This window comes from Pteropus medius, unplaced genomic scaffold, assembly GCF_902729225.1.
Source record: "Pteropus medius unplaced genomic scaffold, Ma_sr-lr_union100, whole genome shotgun sequence".
NCBI lineage: Eukaryota > Metazoa > Chordata > Mammalia > Chiroptera > Pteropodidae > Pteropus > Pteropus medius.
In genome coordinates, this window is record NW_024354875.1 from 21,813,885 (window position 1) to 21,832,914 (window position 19,030).

At 36.0% G+C, this 19,030-nt stretch overlaps 1 protein-coding gene and 1 pseudogene across 1 annotated transcript in view; both read right to left on the reverse strand.

Annotated features, from left to right (window-relative positions):
* The window catches only part of CCDC148 (coiled-coil domain containing 148), a 148,581-nt gene that overhangs the window by 23,315 nt on the left and 106,236 nt on the right, over positions 1–19,030 (reverse strand). The window lies entirely within an intron of this gene.
* LOC120597408 (uncharacterized) lies at positions 13,128–13,243 on the reverse strand (annotated as a pseudogene).

Sequence of the window (19,030 nt, forward strand, 5' to 3'; positions counted from 1 at the left end):
GTGTCTAATCCCATTAACATGTGTAACCTTCTAGGATAATTCTTTTCCTAGTCTTTACTAGCACTCTAATGGTAAATATAATTTCTATACAAGATTCTTGTAGTATCCTGAAATTTGTTAAATCTCTATGCATCAAAATCCTTTGGAAATAGAAAGGGTATAAACCACTGGATGTACTCATTAATTGTTTAATGCAATTAATTTTACTTAATTTCTTAAAATTAATTAATGTTACAGGATTAACTCAACTTAAACCCTCCAAGATTAAGGCTTCCAAGGACTTCCAAATTTGGCCTCTATTTATCTATTCAACCTTTTCTCTCAACATAACCTTTCCCCAACCCACTCCAAATTTTATGCTGCAACTACACTATATTATATTTAGTTCCTTGAAATTGCCATGGATATTTGGGAGGAAGACACTTCTCATTTCTGAAAGATATTTTCCTGCTATGCCTAAATGGTTTAGGTGCCACTCCCATATGTTTCCACAGTAATTTGTGCTTGCCCTCACCAAGAATATCTGAATTTTCCATTAGACTGTTAGATCCTTGAAAACAAGAAGTATCTTTGTTTTTATCATTCTATGTCAAGATAGTAGGCATCCAATCATAATTATTTAATTTATAAATTAAATAGGCTAATGAATTTAAAATAATATTAACACTGGGTTCCCACACTAGAGGCTCAGTTCAGCAACTCCGACCCTCTGCAAAGAACGGCCCCATTTCATGGCCATTATATTCATCATTTTCTGAATCATGATAGGGACAATGTAGTGCCCCAAAGGCAAATCTATGGAGATTTTGTACACATGTCAGTTTATGCTTTTGCTTTCTTTCCTAGTGGTGCCTGGAGTTTCATCGGACTTTCTGGCTATCTTCAGGGCAATAATCGTAGTTGCCTCAGGATCTCTTCTTTCAGGTCGGAAAGGATCATTCATAACTATCATCTTGTTAGCATGGTTTGTAGGATAGAAAAATCAGAAAAAGTGAACTGAGTTTAAATTTATCTTGTTTGATTTTGTGTGTTACTGGTAGCACAAACTTTAGCCCTTTTTAAAACAGAACTGAAAAACCACTGTAAAGTTCAAGAATATTTTCTCTCTAAGGAATGAAAGCAGAGTAAACTTTCATCATGATGAGGGAAATCAAATATACCTTCATTTTGAAACAGCTTTGTCCTCATAAAGACTACTTAAGGGAGGAGACCAAAACAAGAATGGAAAAACAGAGGCAAGGACGAGCAGACTAGTTAAAATTAGTTGAGAATGAAGTCTGCTCTACAATTGTGTGTGGGCTTTATGGATAGAATAGCAAAGTGTCATGGAAGTAAGATGTGAATTTTTAAAAAATAAGAGGCCTTATTTGGTTTTATTAGTTTGCTCTAAAGTATATGATACTTTAAGCTTGGAAAATAACTTTCTTGTAAATAGTTTCAAAATAAAAAGATATGTTGATATTAATTTAAAACCATTTTCAGCTTATAAGTTATTCGAAGTTATTTTTTTATAACAGATCTTAGGTGCTTCTAGATGACATTTTTTGCAATAAATTGAGATTTTTAACTCCGAGTCCTATCTTGTAGGAAGATTGCGGGTGAATAAGAAAGATAACTTTATTACAATTTTTAGTAAAAATATAGTCATTTGCTTAGATTCTTATTTGGAAGAAGCAGATTTTTCTATTCCTTTGGGCATAAGAATGTCAAATAATACAAATCTCTTGCTTGTAACTGATGATAATTAAAAATTAGTGATTAAAGCATAGCCATTTTTTCTCTGCCTTTCTTCACAAACCTGCCCTCTTAATGTTTTTAATAAAAAGTTCAGAGAAAAATAGTATTAATTTTATGTCATGAAGCTTTGAAAAGCAGCTCAAGAGGGTTGAGACCTGCTCATACTAGTCATCCTGGTAGTGGTTGCAAATCATTCTGATTGAAGGAACAGAATAACTGTAAGATTCTGTATATTGGTCCAAAATACCATCTGCACAGATGGGGTGGGAGACGGGGTTTGACGGAGCTGTATATGAAAAAAATGATCGTTATCTAGGTGTACATGCTGAAGCTGGCTTTTTGTGTCTCACTAATTTATTTTAGACTGAATAGTCTCATCACGTTTTCCCCCCAGGATATTGACTTTTTTGAAACGTTTAAGGACGCTGTATCGAAAATGTTCCTCGTTTCATATTTTTCTGATTATATTCTCTTGGTATCTGTTTTCCTTGATTCCCCTTTCACCTGAATTTTCTGTTAACAGTAAATTATGTCTCATACAGGGGTTGACAAACTACAATCAGCAGGCCAAATCTAATCCATTGCTTATATTCGTAAATAGTTTTACTGGACCAGCCACACCCATTTATGTACAAACTGTCTATGGCTGCTTTCCTGCTCTGACAGCAGAGTTGGACAGTTGTAACCAGAGACCATATTGCCCACAAAGCCCCAAATAATTATAGTCTGTCTCTTTCTAAAAAATGTTTGCCAATTCATAGACTAGAAAATTGGTTAGACTGAAGTAATGTATCTCATATTGCATCATCTCATGAGGCGCAGTGTCAGACTGTCCCGCTATTAGTGGTGCTAAATGAGTATACTTAGTTAAGATGGTGATAAGCAGATCTCTGCATTGTTAAAGTATATATATTTTTTCTGTTTTTATTTAGTAATTCATAGAGTGATACTTTGGCTTTGTTTAAATATTCTATATCTCAAAAATCTTTCACCTAAAGTTTTTACCATCCATTGATGATCTTTGCCTGCATTAATTGTTACATTAGAAATTGAAAACAGTCATTTTCTACATCTATCATTCCTTCAACATTTATGAGCTCACACAATAAAATAGCCTAAGCTCACCTTACAATTGCCCTGCTAAATAACTAGAATCAGCCATTTTTTTCCCTTAATCAACCCTCATTCCTTTAGGTGAAAATGATACTTAGACATCAGTAAAATTGATTGAGATACTAGATTGTGTGATTTAGTACCTAGAGTGTCCTGTCTTGTATACTAAGTTAGAGTTCTGGTTCATAGGCTCAAAATATTTATTATTTGGCTCTTTACAGAAGACATTTACTGACCCCAGGTCTAGTAGGAAGGCAAAAGGGAGGGGCATTACTTAAATAGTACAAAGAATGCTCATTGCTACTGAAGTGTCATTGTTTCTGGGCCCTTTCAGTGACTCTTTCTAGAGGGAGAAAAATATATTTAAAAAAAAGAAAAAAATCACAAATTCTTATTGATATTTTCATTTTATATTTAATATTATAGTTTTTAAAATTTATATTTAATATTGGCATCTCTTTTTGTACACTCAGTCCTAGTCCTGTTAACACTAAAATGTTCATTTATATAGTTTACCACAAATGTAAAACATTTCAAGTTTACAATACTAATGTTACCACTAATAAAAAGTTTAAAGTTTAGGATTTCTTTCCAGTATGTTTTCCCACATCCAAATGAGGATGTGCAGAGTACTATTTTCAAAAGTTACTTGAAATAATTTTTTTAATGTGGTAATATTATCTTAGTTGGGAAGGCTATAAAAACATTCGTATGATAATTAGGGAAATTTAAATATAGACTGAATGCTAAATAACACTATGAAATTATTGTTCATTTTCTTAGGTATCATAATGGTATTGAAGTTAAGTAGGCAATTGTCCTTATTCTTAGCTAATTCATACCAAAGTATTTAGTGGTGAGGTGTTGTGATGTCTGCAAGTTTCTTTTAAATAGGTAAAACACAGTGTGCATGCAGGTGTGTGGGAGGATGGAGGTGTGGCCGGGGGCGGAGAGGGGTTGGTGAGAGGGTGGGAGGAGGGGGAGAAAGAGAATACAAACAAAGCAAACAGGGCAAAATACTAACAATTAGCAAATCTGGGGAAAAATTCTTTCTGCCATTCTTGAACTCTTTTTTAAACTTGAAATTTTATTAAAATTTAATATTTAAAAAAAAAGTGGAGAAAGATGACCATTAATTCAATATGGACTTTTAAAAGTGATCCATATGCCTGGTCACCTTGGGCAAAATTAATTAACATGTGAATCTTGGGGATGAAGCTTTTAATTCTACTCTGCTTTAGCAGGAGGGTCAGACGATACTTAGAGCTCTAAGTGCTTTACTGTGAAAAGGGAATAGACAGACAGAAGTGTAATCAGAGGAGAGAATGATGTATTAGGCTGAGTAGAATTTCAAGTTTTCCTAGCTTTCCTTCATTCCAGGTCAGTTTATCTAGAGGCTAGTTAAGGATAGAACCCACGTAAAAGGAAATATTTTGTTTTTTAAGCAACAACATTAAAACCCCTCCTCTCTACCATCCCACTAGACCCAGGGGCAGCGAACTTGTTTTGTAAAGGGCCAGATAATAAATATTTAAGGCCTGTGGGCCATATGGTCACTGTATGTGTCACTGTGGCACACAAAAGCAGCCATAGGCAAATGAATAAAAATGGTTGTATTCCAATGAAACTTTGCTTATGGACATAGAGATTTTAATTTTATATACTTTCACACAACAAGCTTTCTTCTTTTTTGCAACCTTTTAAAAATGTATAAAACATTCTCAGCTTGCAGGTGATACCAAAAAAAAAAAAAAAAAAAAAAACAGGCAGAGGGGTAGATATGGCTCAACCCAGAGAACAAAAGGGAAAAATTTACAATGAGTTGAAACTTACTATTGTGCCTTTGTGTTTACTGCTTGTTAGCTGCCTCACTTGGCTTTGATGAAGGAAAAGGGCTCCTTTGGAGGGTCCAGGCAGCTCTATGCTCTTAAGTCATTGAGCAGACTGAAGAGTCTCCTCCCAGACCTCTAAGATTAAAGAAGTCCATAAGCTGCTCTGAATAGGAAGCCTCATTCTAAGTTTGTAATGGGCATAATTGGGAGGAGCCATAATGTAGGTAATAATAACTAGAGCCTTGGTCTATCAGTCCCGGATCTACCTTAAACTAGAAAGAGTTGTCTCATTCACTTCCTTCTGCAAGTAAAGTCACCTCGCTTACTGTCTTTGTATTTTGGGGCCTTTGCCGTGACTGGTCTATCTCACGTTAATACCTCAGTGCAATCAAATCATTTTGTTTCTAGTTATGAACTTTTTTTTAAATGAATATAGTAGATACCGACATAACTTCTTAAGTAATAACCTTTATTTACAATAATTTACATCCTTTAATAATATTCCATAGTGACCCTGAACCATGATATGTGGTGAATCATGATGCTTGGCTCCTTTGGCCAATGAAGGTTTTCCCCTAAGACCCCTTCCAGTATAATTGACAAATGAGTTGAAAACAAACCTCTCCAAAAAGAGCTTATAAAAACAAGGATTTATAGAGATGAAGATGGATAGGGAAAAAGAGAAATACATAACTATCCTCAATTGTTGTCAAGGAAAAGAAGGTTCAGACTTGTTCCACATGGTCTAAAACAACAGTAGGAGAATTAATGTATGGAAGCTAGGGGGACAGATTTGGGATTACTATTAAAAAATGAAGAAAAATAAGGAAGGAAAGAAAAAAGTCCCATAGCTGTCTAAAGATGAAATGGACTGTCCTGGAAGATAGCAAGGTTATATCTATATCTATATAGATATATATAGATATAGATATAGATATATCTCATGATGCTAACCTTCCTATATCTATATCTATATCTATATCTATATCTATATCTATATCTATATCATCTATATCTATATCTATATCTATTTTAATATAATATAGATATAGATATAGATATCTGTGATGTATGGCCATTTAGTGGAGAGGCAGTAGAAGAGATTTAAAAATTAAAATAATTGAACAGATAACTTTAAGATTTATGACCTTTCATGCTTAGACTTGACAATTTGGGGATGGCATTTTTTTCTTCATTAAGAAAAAAGAAAGCAAACATAAGTAACCAAAAGAGTTAAGGCAATTCTTTATTACTCTAATTTAACCACAACAGAGACAAGTGTGGCTCACTAATCTACAACTGTTCAAGACCCTACTATTTGCTTAATAGTAGTTTATTCTAGCTATATTCATTTCTTCACTTAATGACTATTTATTGAGATTTAATTACCTATGACATGCCAAATATGAGGATACTGTGGTGAAGACAAATATAGATTCCAGTCTCAGAGAATTTAGAATTTACTGGAAAAGATAAAAATTTAACAAGTAACTACAATTAAAAAACGATAATTGAGATTGCACAGATATGGGGCCCTGTGATGGTTTTTAAAGGTGATTACAAATTCTTTGATACACCTACTATTGAGAATTTGGGTGTTAATGTCCTCATTTGAATCAGGATTGGCTTATAACTACTTTCACCAATAGATGAAATAGAAGTAAAACTATGTAATTTCCAAGGCCAAGTCATGAAAGGTCATTAGGCTTCTGCTTTGTTTGATGTTAGATAAGGTACCCTGCAGGAAGTCCAGCTACTCTGAGCCCATCATTCTTTGAAGAAGTCAAGTTTCATTTAGAGAGCATGCAGAGCTCCAGTTGACAGTTTATAGCAACACCTAGCTTTCTAGTCATCCCAGTCCAAATGAAAGAAGTCACCAATTATTTCAAACATTCACTGTCAGCCATTTGAATCTTCCTGGCCAATATTCCAGACATCATGGATCAGAGACAAGCCATCCTGTCTCTGCATTGTCCAAATTCCTAACCCAGAGAATCCATAAACATAATAATAATGCCGTTGTTGTCTTATGCCAATAAATTATGAGTGGTTTGTAATGCAGCAATGGTTCATCACAACAGGCACCATGAAAACATAACCTTTTTCTAGGGGCAAGAGAAGGCCTCTCTGAGGAAGTCACATTTGAGTAGAGACATGAAGAAAGAACAGGAGTTAACCACAAGAGTGAACTTGGTAGAAGAAATAATCCATCTGAAAAGCCAGTGAAGGCAAGAGAAATCCTGAGGCCCTTCGGGAACTGATGGAGTGTAGCAGTCTGGAAAGGAATGGAATGTGCAGGAGTCAGGTGGGAGATAAAAGATGAAGCAGAGTTATCATGGCTCATCTCATAAGCAACATTAATGCATCTGCACTTTATCAGAAGTGTGAAGATAAACTCCTGAAGGGTTTTCAGTATCAGAATGACACAACTGGATGTGTTTGCAGGCAAGGCTGAAGAAGTGGCAAGTTGTAGGTGACAGATAATAGTGGAATGATCAGGATAGCAAAGGGGATCAGTATTTAAAAGGTAAATTCAAGGGATTCACTAAGCCTTTGCCTGTGGGAGTGGGGAGTGAGAGAGGAAGGGGTGCCATTTACTGAAAAGGAGACACTAGAGGAAGAATGGATTGGAGTGAGTGACGAATAACTCCAAATGGAGCATGGAGAATTTGATTCACCATGTGGCAAAGCCAGGTTACAGCTGGCTAAATATTATAGACGAGAAGAGAGAGGAAGTAATATAACTGAGTGTATATTTTAATCCAGGTATTTTATAGGTTTTATTTTCTTTAATTCTGATAACAATCCTGTGGGAGTATTCAGAAAGGTAAGTAACTTGCCTAAGGTCATAGACAGGATGTGGCAAGGTAGGGAATTTAATATGGACACTCCATGTTCAAAGCAAAAGACACATGGTACTCTTTTCCACTTAAAAAAAAGTCACAAGGCCAGGTGATACTCTTTGGATTTTGAAGGCAGCAAATTTCAGAATGCCTCTCTGGTCAGTTTAACGGGTGACCTAAAAAGCTAACAGTTTTAAAGAGGGGCCAGAGCAAGAGAAAGCTATCCACCTGGTTCAAGTCACAGGGCAGACAGCAATTCCACTTGGCCTCATGATGCAGTGAATTCTGACAGGCTGTGTATTCTGGATGACCAGAATGTTCTATAGAGCCTGTCAAAAAACGTTGTAGGTTTTTGTATAGTAGAGATGCTGAGGGTTCAGCCGCACACTCATGCTTTCTTTGCAAGAATGAGTTTTCCTTTAAGAAATAGCTTTTGGCTTGCTATTGGGTAATTATTATGATGGTGACCATTTGTCAAGCAGGTACAATGTGATAGGCATTGTAGTAAGTACTTCCCTATTTTAACCTATTTCTCACTACTACTGTATAAGGTGGGTATTTTTTTTTTTTACCTCCATCTTATAGATGAGGGTTGGTATCAACTGGACTTTTGCCTTTACGATACTGGGTGACGGTGAGACTCTAGATTCTCAAAATGAGCTGGGTGTGATCTGAGCTACTTGGTTAGAAAGCTGGGGGTGGCTAGCAGCACAGACTAATGAAAGTCTGTGGTCTGGGCTTAAGTGTGACCTGAAGACAGGTAATTCTCATGATCACGTTGCTCACGCTCCTTCTACACTGACATCCCTCTATGAACCCACACCTATGGCCCCTGGGGCATTCTCAATGACTAGCTGATTGGCAAAAAAAAATGAGCCAGCTTTACAGTTGGGTCTACATGTGTACTGGCCCCAGACATAAGTAGACTGCTATGGTGGATAGCCTTTATCTGAGGTATCCCTGAAGGGTGGTAAAGAAGGAAAATTTTCCATGTGAGCATAATTTCAATAGGAATATCTCAATGTTCGCTTTATCTGAGGTAAAGGGTTAGTAATTGCCACATGTTAGGTACTCAATAAATATTTTTTGAGTAAATGAATAAATGATGGATTAATCCAGGAGTCCTCAACTCCTGGGTTGAGGATTGGTACCAGTCTGTGATCTGTTAGGAACCAGGCCATACAGCAGGAGGTAACGGGAGAGCAAGGGAAGCTTCATCTGTATTTGCAGCTGCTCCCCAGCACTAGCATCACTGCCTCAGCTCCACCTCAGATCATCAGGCATTAGATTCTCATAGGAGCACCGGTCCCTGGTGCCAAAAAGGTTGGGGACCACTGGAGTAATCATATTTTGTGAGTAGTAGTTAATGGTTTGGCCAACTGGTTGGACACTGAAGGAATATGATTAGAGGATTTGTGACAGAAAGACTCAGATTATGTGGATGGAGTTGGTAGATTTGGCCCAGAGTATAAGAACATTGTATGGAGGTGATTTAACAGAACCAGGTGGAAGAGTTGATCTGCTATGTATTTGTGAGTCCTCTTCCCCAGCAGCCTGGTACTTGCTCAATGGGCTCATGATAAAATGCTCCCAGCTGTAGGAACAGAAGCTATGCATTGCTCAACTACATGGATTGCCCTTGTCAAGGCTGATCTGACTACTGTCACTCTGAGCCCTCGACAGGATATAATACACTGGGGAAATTAGCCAGTGTTAGCTGGTTACAACATTATATGATATCCATGCTATCATGGGAAAGGTAGAAAAATAATTTGAGTTTTCTTTCCCTATATACCATGTTTGCACCATTTGTGTACTAATACTATCTCATAGGACATTGCTTCTTCCTTAGGAAGAACCCAGGGTTTCACTATATCACCCATACACTGCCATTCTTATAAAATGGAGGAATGGCCTACTGAAGACTCAAGACACATTGTGAGTTGAGAGATAATATTTTGTGAAGTTGGATGCTATTTTACAGGTAGTGTTTTGCTCTGAAGTAGTGACCAGCATGTGCTGCTATTTCTCAACAATGACAGAATATGTACATAACTGGATCAGTAATTACAAGAGAGAATGGCGCTTTTCATAATTAACCCTAAAGACCCATTTGTAAAATTTCTTTCCCATCCCTGAGATTCTAAGTTCTGTTGGTTTTAACTTCTACTTTCACCAGAAGGACAACAATGGTTAATTGAATTAGGAGCTGACGCAAAGATTTGCCTTTTGAGGGTTATCAAACCAGTAACCCAACAGGTAGAAAAGAAAGTTAGTGCTGGCCGGAACAATTGACCCATCGAAGGGAAACAGGACTGCTGTTATTTAACAGAGAGGTTCAGGGAGGAGCAGATGGAATCCGAGGAACTGCTAGGACACCTGGTATTTACATGCCCAGCGGTAACAGTCACCCTACATAAGCCAGTCCCTCAGAAACCAAGGTAGAAGTTAACTTGAGTTGTAAAAGGTAAAATTATACAGTGTTGGGTAGAAGGAAATTTTTTGGTCATTTTAGTATAGAAAGAAAAATATTAGATTGTAAGAGACACTTTTTTTTCTTTTTCTTTCTCTTTTCCCCATTAGCTCTTTAAGAAATCCTTGCTGCAAGCTGATGCCAGACACTTGCTTTCCTAGCCTCCGTTCCTGCTAGCACATGAGCATTTGACCTGAGTTCAGCCCATCAGATACTTCACTTGGAAAACAGTGATGGAAAGAAGCAGGGCCTGGGGAGATGCTGTTGAGGCCACGGGCAGTGGCAGATGGCAGGGACAAAGGTAGCATTGCCAACGGTGATGACCAGAGGCCTGAGACAGCAGAGGAAAAAGCGAGCTGTGTCATCTAATGGTCAGTGGTTGGACTTGCTGGGATGAGTCTGAGGAGGAAGTTAGGACACAGTCTGGACTTTTTTCTATCTTCCCAGCCTCTGTTATTCCAACCATTTTCAAAGTTTCATTCTGCAGATCATTCCATAAGCTAGCCAAATATCTTTCAACAAAATCTTTTTATTATAAAATTTAACTAGAAATGATTTCTGTTGTTTGCAAACCGAAGCCCTAGTTAGTTCGAGGAGGCTGGACTAGATGCTTTTCAAGATTCTTCCCAGCTCTAAAATTATATGACTCTATAAAACTCATATTAAAATATATAAAGTAAGAAAATAACCCAGATTGTAAACATGCTTTCCTCACTAACTAAATAATTCTTATTTAGTATCACCTGAAAGCTATATGTGTGCATACGTGTGTGTGTGTGTGTGTTTCAGAAATAATTTGGGTTTTCTTTCCAAACAAAGGATAAATATAAAGTACTTGAAGCACAAAAGTGGCACTTATGAAAGTTGCCATTATATTTCTCCTATGGCTTTATAATTCCTTCATTTAACCATGGCTGCTAAGTTTCTGTCTACCTAGCCCTGCAGCTTTATAAAATCTTCCTAAAGTTTACGTCTAAAAGGTCAATATTTCATTAAAACTCCCTAGTTAAGGGGTTAGTAATAAAGACATCAATAACGTTTCCAGTGGTTGCCTCCATTTCATTCACAAATACTGTCTGTGGCCTTGGAGAGCACAGCATCCCTTCAGGGCTGAAGAACAGCAAACCATTTCCCTCCACATATCCCTGTAAATGTTGAATAGAGAAAGGTGATGCAGTTTTCAAACACCCCAGTGCCCCAAAAAGAAAAACTTTTAAATATCTATAGCACTAATTGTGGGCCAAGATAAAAGTCTGTACTTCTGGGGAAGAAAATATGAAATGATTGGTTCTTGAAAAGACAAGAGAGTTTAGCTGTTCTATTTATAATTATAGCAACTGTGATCACTTTGCCGATACTTACATATGAAAGAAAAATAATGGTGGGCACTAAAAGATTTCAATAGTGTTCATTTTGTATTAAAATGTATTATAAAGGGTTTCTGAATATTGTCTGCCCTCTACCAAATGCATATCCTATGACATTCCATTTTCTATCCTAAATAAGTAACTGCAACAGACAGATCAACTTGGCATATAATAGAAATTAAGCCACTTTTTTAATGAGTAAAGATTTCTAAAATCAAACATCAAAGCTGTAAACAATAAACTAAAAGCAGCCCAAACTACTAAACAACAGGCCCTCTCCAACTGCCTATGGTTTGAAAAAGACCGTGGATCTAATGCTGAACTTGCACACCTCAGGGGATAAACTGTCGTCCAAGACCAGTAAAATGACCCTCAGCTGAGCCATGTCTGCCCAGCTGGTGCTCCGTCTGCCCACTGGCACAGCTTGCTTGTTCCTTTTTACATTAAAATAACTGTACATTGCTCTGTCCATAAATTTTTTAGCCTCCCTCTGTCAATCATGCTTGCTCAGCTACGATTTATTCAAGGACCACTAGAATTATGTCCAAATAATCTGTGTATCCTTGTGCAAACATATGAAAACACACATACAGATAAACACACACATATGCCATAGTTATGTTATACTGATGAGCAGGCTCTAAGTATTATTATTGTTTGACAAAATTACTCCTATGGGTTGGAAGATTGCATGTTGGCAATCAATGGGGTCTCTTCCAATCTTTTAAATTAATACTAATTTGTGAAACATTTCTAACATCATTTAAAAGGCAAAACAGACAGACTTACTAAGAATTATATTTGTTTAATGCCTCATAATAATCCTTAGTTGACATCATTTGGCACCACCACTTGGAATGGAGATTTGGTTGACAGAGATTTAATGAAGAAGAGTATTTTCACTAATTTAGGGAAATCTCATGCTGAGAGGCAAAAACATAACAAATGTTTGTAAAGTCTCTGTTGAAGTCACTTTATTAAGCATACTCTTTAAAAATCTCACTTCAAATGCCCTTAATGTCTTTTAATACAACATGCTGAGTTTTGCATATTGTTAAGAAAAGACATGGAAAATAGAGAGAAACATCTGGTTTTACTACTTAGAAAATGCAATAACTGTCAATTTCCGGCGGTTGGCAAACACCCCAAAACACACACTAGATTAACAAAGCCAAATTAGTGTTAGGAAGGCAGCTGGCCCTAGTTTCTTCCTTCCCAAATGGTCATCACCATTTTAAACTTTAAATGTTTATTGTCTTACAACATCGGAAACTCTTTTTTTTTTGGAAACAATAACTAAAAACTAGTGTTTGTTACTATAGAAAGCAATGCTTTCTCCATTAAATGCACATGCATGAGCACATGTGTACAAACACACACACACACACACACACACACACACACACCCCTGCTTGGAGAGAAACTTCGAAGGTTTGTGCTTGCAGAGGATTTCTAGAATTGATAAGCTCTTCCATGAATGTGAAGTTTCACCTACATGAGTTCCCTGAATTATTTCAGTGAGGGTATAGCACTGGGAAAAGAGAAATTAAGGGCATTTCTAGAAAAAGTAGGATCTTTTCAGAAACCTAATAAGTGACTTGGGGCTCATACTTAAGAAAATAAGGAAAGAACCCTAGTATATTAGTTCTCAAACTTCACTGTACTTCAGAATCCCCTTAAGATTTAAAAAAAACCTGTTGGGGCCAAAATCCCATTGCCAGAGATTCTTCTTTTTTTTTTTCCTATTTATTATTATTATTTATGCCTACAGCACCTGGTCTTCCTAGGTGGTCTCCCATCCAAGTACTAACCAGGCCCAACCCTGGTTAGCTTCCGCGATCAGATATCAGGCTTGTTCAGGGTGGCATAGCCGCAGACCATGAACTGTGGCTCCACTGGGGCATGAACCCAGGATCTTCCGCGTGTAAAGCAGATGCGCTAACTGTACACTATGGAACCATGTTCCCATTGCCAGAGATTCTGATAGAATTCGTTGGGGCCTTGGCCTGGGCATCAGGACTTTCTTACGCTCCGCAGGTGATTCTATTGCAGCAAAGAATGAAACCGCTGCTCTAGTATTACGTTAGCTTTGATCACCCCAAACCTTCCTTTTGTTGGTTGTGCCCAACCTCATTCAGTTTTCTGTTTTTCTGGTTACGAAATGATACTCAGAGCAACTTCTTGCCCAGTAAAACTGCTTTTTAGATACCTTTAAAATTATTTTCTAAAGTGTATAATTAAAAATTTTTTAAATACATTAACATTATTACAAAGGAGGTAAATGGAAGTAGCAAGCTATTTATTAAATTACAAGGAACAGCAATGAATATAACTAAAATGCCTCAATTATATCCATCTTTGTAAAAACAATCATGGCAAGTACAAAGAAAGGAGTGTATATGTTAGCTACAAGAGAGCTGAACATCAGAAAAGTTACGGATTGAACATTTTAAAAGCATTTATAAAATGTCATAATGACAAGAGGGAAGAAGCCTCTATGAATGGAATAGTGAACTAATTTCTGCTTGTTTACTCTGTAACTTTCAAGTGTAATGGGAAGTGATGATGCTAAGACAAAAAAATGAGATGCGGCCATTACATGTCATTGCTTTCTCCTCCCTGTGTGTATCTAACATAACAAATACTCAGTAAAAGAAGTTTTTGTAGAAAACATGTTAAAAATTACCCCAAAACACAAGCAACATAAACATCACAGAACCATCACAGCTTACAAGACTACATACTGCAGTGACTAGAGCTGTGGCATTGGCCCCAACAGGCCCCAATAGGAAGGCTGTGAGGATCAAGTGCATTTAGAGCTCTGCCGGAAAGAATGAAAGAACCACTGCATGCAAAAGAAGAGGGAGAATTAAGTTTCCAGTGGTGGGTGAGAAAACAAGGCTTTGGAGAGACAAGTCATTAGGAGGTCAAATGACAAGGAGGAGGGATGGTTAGAAAAAGAACCTGAAATGCAGAATTAAAGAAATTAGATAATAAACAGTAGAAATGTTATGGTAAAAAATAAAAGAGAAGTGTATGTTCTTATGTCTATTTTGAAGATGATTTCTGTTACTTGAAAAGGGTATTTTCCATTTAATACTCTTATATTTGGATTAGTATATTCACTTCTATACATTTCACATTACTCTCTATTTTGCCCACCAAGGTGAAGTCTACAGCCAAACAACCAATGAAAGTAAAAAAGTATGTTTATGTTTTATTTATTATTTTTAAAATGACTACAGGTTTTTTCCTATCAGAGATGTATACTCATTGTGGAAATTTTAGAGAATACAGAAATATAAAGGAGAAAATCAAAGCTATCTTTCATTTCATTACCTGGAGACAAAAACTGTATAGGGTTATGTCTCTTTCTAGACTTTTTCCTTAGCTAATATTACAGAAACAATATTTAAAAAATATAAACTTTATTTTATTTTTTCCTGGAATCATATTCCCCTTTGGCCATTACACTGGTATGGAAAGGAGAAGTAGGTGAGGTTCTCAAATAGCAGCCCCATCACTTTTTACCCCTTAGTGGATAAAAGTGTGATGTTTGGGGGCTTAGTAGAAGTACCAAGATAGCTATGGGAGAATCTAAGAAGATGGGGCTGGTTCCCCCCTTTTCTCATTACAAAATGCTTTCCAGGGAAGCCCAGCCCTCCACATGGGGTCCTGTCTGATATAACACAGGAGCAGAGGGAAGTATCTAGAGAAAACATTTGCTCTTCATGGCTTGCACGAGGTCTTATTGGAAGCACAAGCCACGTGCTGGGGAAACCAGGGCTGGCAAGACCAGAAAGAGGGAACCTCAGGACCATAGGCAACCATAGGGTGTGTGGTCAGCAGAAGCATGTGTTCGATGACACCCTAAGGCTAAGTGAGTCCAGTTTTGTTACTGGTGGATTGCATAAGGACCAAGACCATTCCCAGAAACAAGAGATACCAAGGACATACTGGCAAGGATGATGAAGACCCTGAAAGATGCAAGATAAGCACAAAAGCAAGGTTCATAACTTATATAAAATATGATATAAATTCTATAAGGGAGTCAGAATCTGCAGGTAGACCAGCCACTCAACCTCCATTGCCAAGAGGCTGCTAAGCTTTACTATATACTTCCACTGGTCAATACGGTATCTATTAATCACATGAGGTTATTCTGCACTTGGAGTGTGACTACTCCAAATTGAAATGTGCTGAAAGTGTGTAAAATGTACAGCACACTTCAAAGACTTCCTATGAAAAAAGAATGTAAAATATCTCAGTAACAATTTTTATATTGATCGCATATTTAAATGATAATGTTTATAGATACACTGAGTTAAATAAAAGGTCAACTCCACCTTTTACTTTTGTAAAAAGTGGCTACTAGAAAATATTAAATTACATATGTGATTCCAGAACCTAGAGGCTGACCAGACATCTCACCCTTCTATTGGAGGAGGTTGCCTTTAGCAGAGATTAGAATTTGTGTTTTATCCCTGAAAGAGATAGAGATAATCCAAAATGAGACCGTTTTGAAACAAAAGGGCTTGAAATACTTTTAATTAACAAGTTTCCATCTTTCGACACTACTCTGCAAGATGGGGGCCATAAAGTAGTTGAGATCAGTTACTATTCTTCACATATTTGGGAGTGGTGTGAGAATTTGACCTTCGTACAAATGAAAGCCTTTTATAGAATTAATATCATACTTTATACCTTTTTTTTTTTTACGATCTTATACACATCAATATTAAATCCTCACCAACAGGAAAAAAAACTATATTGCCTTGCAAAACAAATTTATAAAGCAATGCTGATGTGGAATATTACTCAGCAATAAAAAGGAAAAAACTAATGATACATGACATAACATGATGAACCTCAAAAACTTTATGCTAAGGGAAAGACCCAGATGCATCACATTTATATAAAATGTCCAGAAAAGGCACATCTATCAAGACAGGAAAAGACATCAGTCATTGGGTCTAGGAGTGAGACTGAGGATTAATGCAAATGGGCGTAAGAGATCTCTTTGGGGTGATGTAAATGATCTAAAACTGGACTATAGCAATGGTTGTACAACTATATAAATTTACTAAAAATCATTTAATCGTACACTTAAAATGTAAATTTGTGATATGAGCTATTCTTTAATAAAGAAGGTTTTTTTACTGTTAAAAGTAGCAGTGTTAGTAGCTTCCTACAAACACTTTTAATGAAATGACATAGAAAGTAGAGAAAAAAATGAAAACTATCAGCAACCTAGCCTTTGACAAGCACCCCAGTATCTACCAATTTATTGTTAGGACATCAAAAATGAAATGTAAACTTTTAGAAATTGAATAATAAAAACATATTTCAAGCCTTGTGGTATGTGGCCGAAGATATACAGGAAAAAAACCTATCTATAGCCAAATGTATTTATTAGAAAAAAAAAGACATTGAAAACAAAATAACTAAAGCTTTCAGCCCAAGAGGACGTAAAAAGCTCAATAATGTTCAGGATCATGCTTCTTTCTCTGTTTTCCTTCCAACTCCATCCCTATTAAAATGAGCCACCATATTTTACCTAATCTAAATACTTCATAAACATCTGTCACCTCAGCATCCCCACTGCCACTTCCTAGTTTAGAAACTTTTTCTCACAGAGCTAGTAAAGAAAATGTATAATCGGTTTCTTGGTCACCAATTTCTACTTATTTCCAAATTAATTTCTAAGTTTTCGCCAGAAAAAAAAATATATGAAATTTTCTAAAGAACCTAAGAAAAGATTTGAACTGAAGAGCTATTCTGGAAACATGATCCTAGAGTGAACATTAAATATGGTATAAATGTAAGCTGTCCTTAACAAAATATCAGTGTAAAAAATCAACGGGAATTTTTAAATGAAATTTGGCATAATAATAACTAAGATAATTTTAAAAAGAACAATGAGCGAATACTTGTTCTATCAGATAGCACAGAATAATTAAAACAGTATGGTATTCATGTAGAAATATATATATATATATATATATATATATATATATATATATATAGATTAGTTTTTATTAAATCTAATCAAGAATCCACATGTATATAAAAGCATAATTAGAACTGCAATATGAATAAAAGTAGCATTTTAAATCAGTGAGTAAGAATGAATCATCAACTATTTGATGTTGAGATAGCTATCAAATTAGACCAAAAGTGAAAGTCAGACACTTAGCTCCTATCATACATAAAAATAAATTGCAGACGGTTAATTTTTAGAAGAATCATAAACAATATGTAGTATTTTAAAAGAATTAGGTAGGTCTATTTTCAGGGATACCATGTAATGTTTTGAAGTTTGTACTTCGCGAAAGCGATGCCCAGCCAGGAATATAAGTGGGAATGATGTCCAGCTTTGCCTCCACTTGTCAAGCTGTGTGCCATGATTCAGAAGAGGAGTCTTTTTCTAATTTGTCTACATCTAGCAGGGGTGGTATGCACTTTGCCACCAGAAGAAGGCACCTTTTCTAACTGGTACAAAACCTTATATGTCAGCAGCAACCAATAAATAGTAGTAATAGTAAGTAGATTGTATGTACATAAATGATTTTTTATACAAGTGGTTGTTATAAACTGAATGTGTCCTTTCATAATTCATATATTGAAGTCCTAATCCACAATGTGATGGTATTTGAAGATGAGGTCTTTGGGAAATAATTAGAGTTAGATGAGGTCATAAGGGCAGGTCCTCACCACGGGATTAGTGTATAATAAGAGGCACCAAAGAGCTAGCTGTCTCTCTTCCCACCTCATGAGCACAAAGCAAGAAGGCAGCTGTGTATAAGCCAGGAATAGAGTTCTTACTAGAAACTAACCATGCTGGCAACTTGATCTTGGACTTCTAGCCTCCAGAACTTTGAGAAAATAAGTATCTGTTGTTTAAGTCAACAGTAATGGCAGCAAGAGCTTATACAATGGTACGTCATTATAAAATGTATGGGGTTTTTATTGCTGTTCTTAAACTCATTTTATATGTAGGTTCATATAGGTAGTACGTCGGTATATGTATTAAACAACTGATAATAAATGATTTCTAGAGAAGAGACTGTATGAAGGTAGTGATTGACAGTCACTTTTACTTAAACCTTAACTTTTTATAAGATGTCCTTATATTACATGCTTTATCTAAAATATTTAAAATGCTGAAATATTTTGAGAAAAAATTATGTTAAAGGTGTCTCACATTTTAAAAATTCAATTAATAGTAATCACTTATATTTAATGAATATTTACTATGTTCCAGGCAGTTAGTATGTTAATGCAATATCTCACTTATTCTGTGCAACAATTCGTTGAAGTAGATACTATTTATGTCATCGTACAGATGAAGAAACTGAGATTCAGAGAAGTTAAATAACTTACTCAAGTTTATACAGCTATAAAAGATAGAATCATTTGAAAACTTTATTCTAGAGCATTTCTTCTTAATCTTTATGGCATGTTGAGAAAATCGAGCATCAAGAAATCAAAAGGGTAGTAGAAACTTTGGCAAAAACAATTTCAATAAAATGATGAAGGCAAAAAGACATATTGTAATAGAGTGAGAGGAAAATATAATTAATAAATAAAATGAATTGCTATTTTTAAAAGTTATGTTGAACTACATCAAACTGCCAATGTTTAACTATTTTGACCCACAAAAAC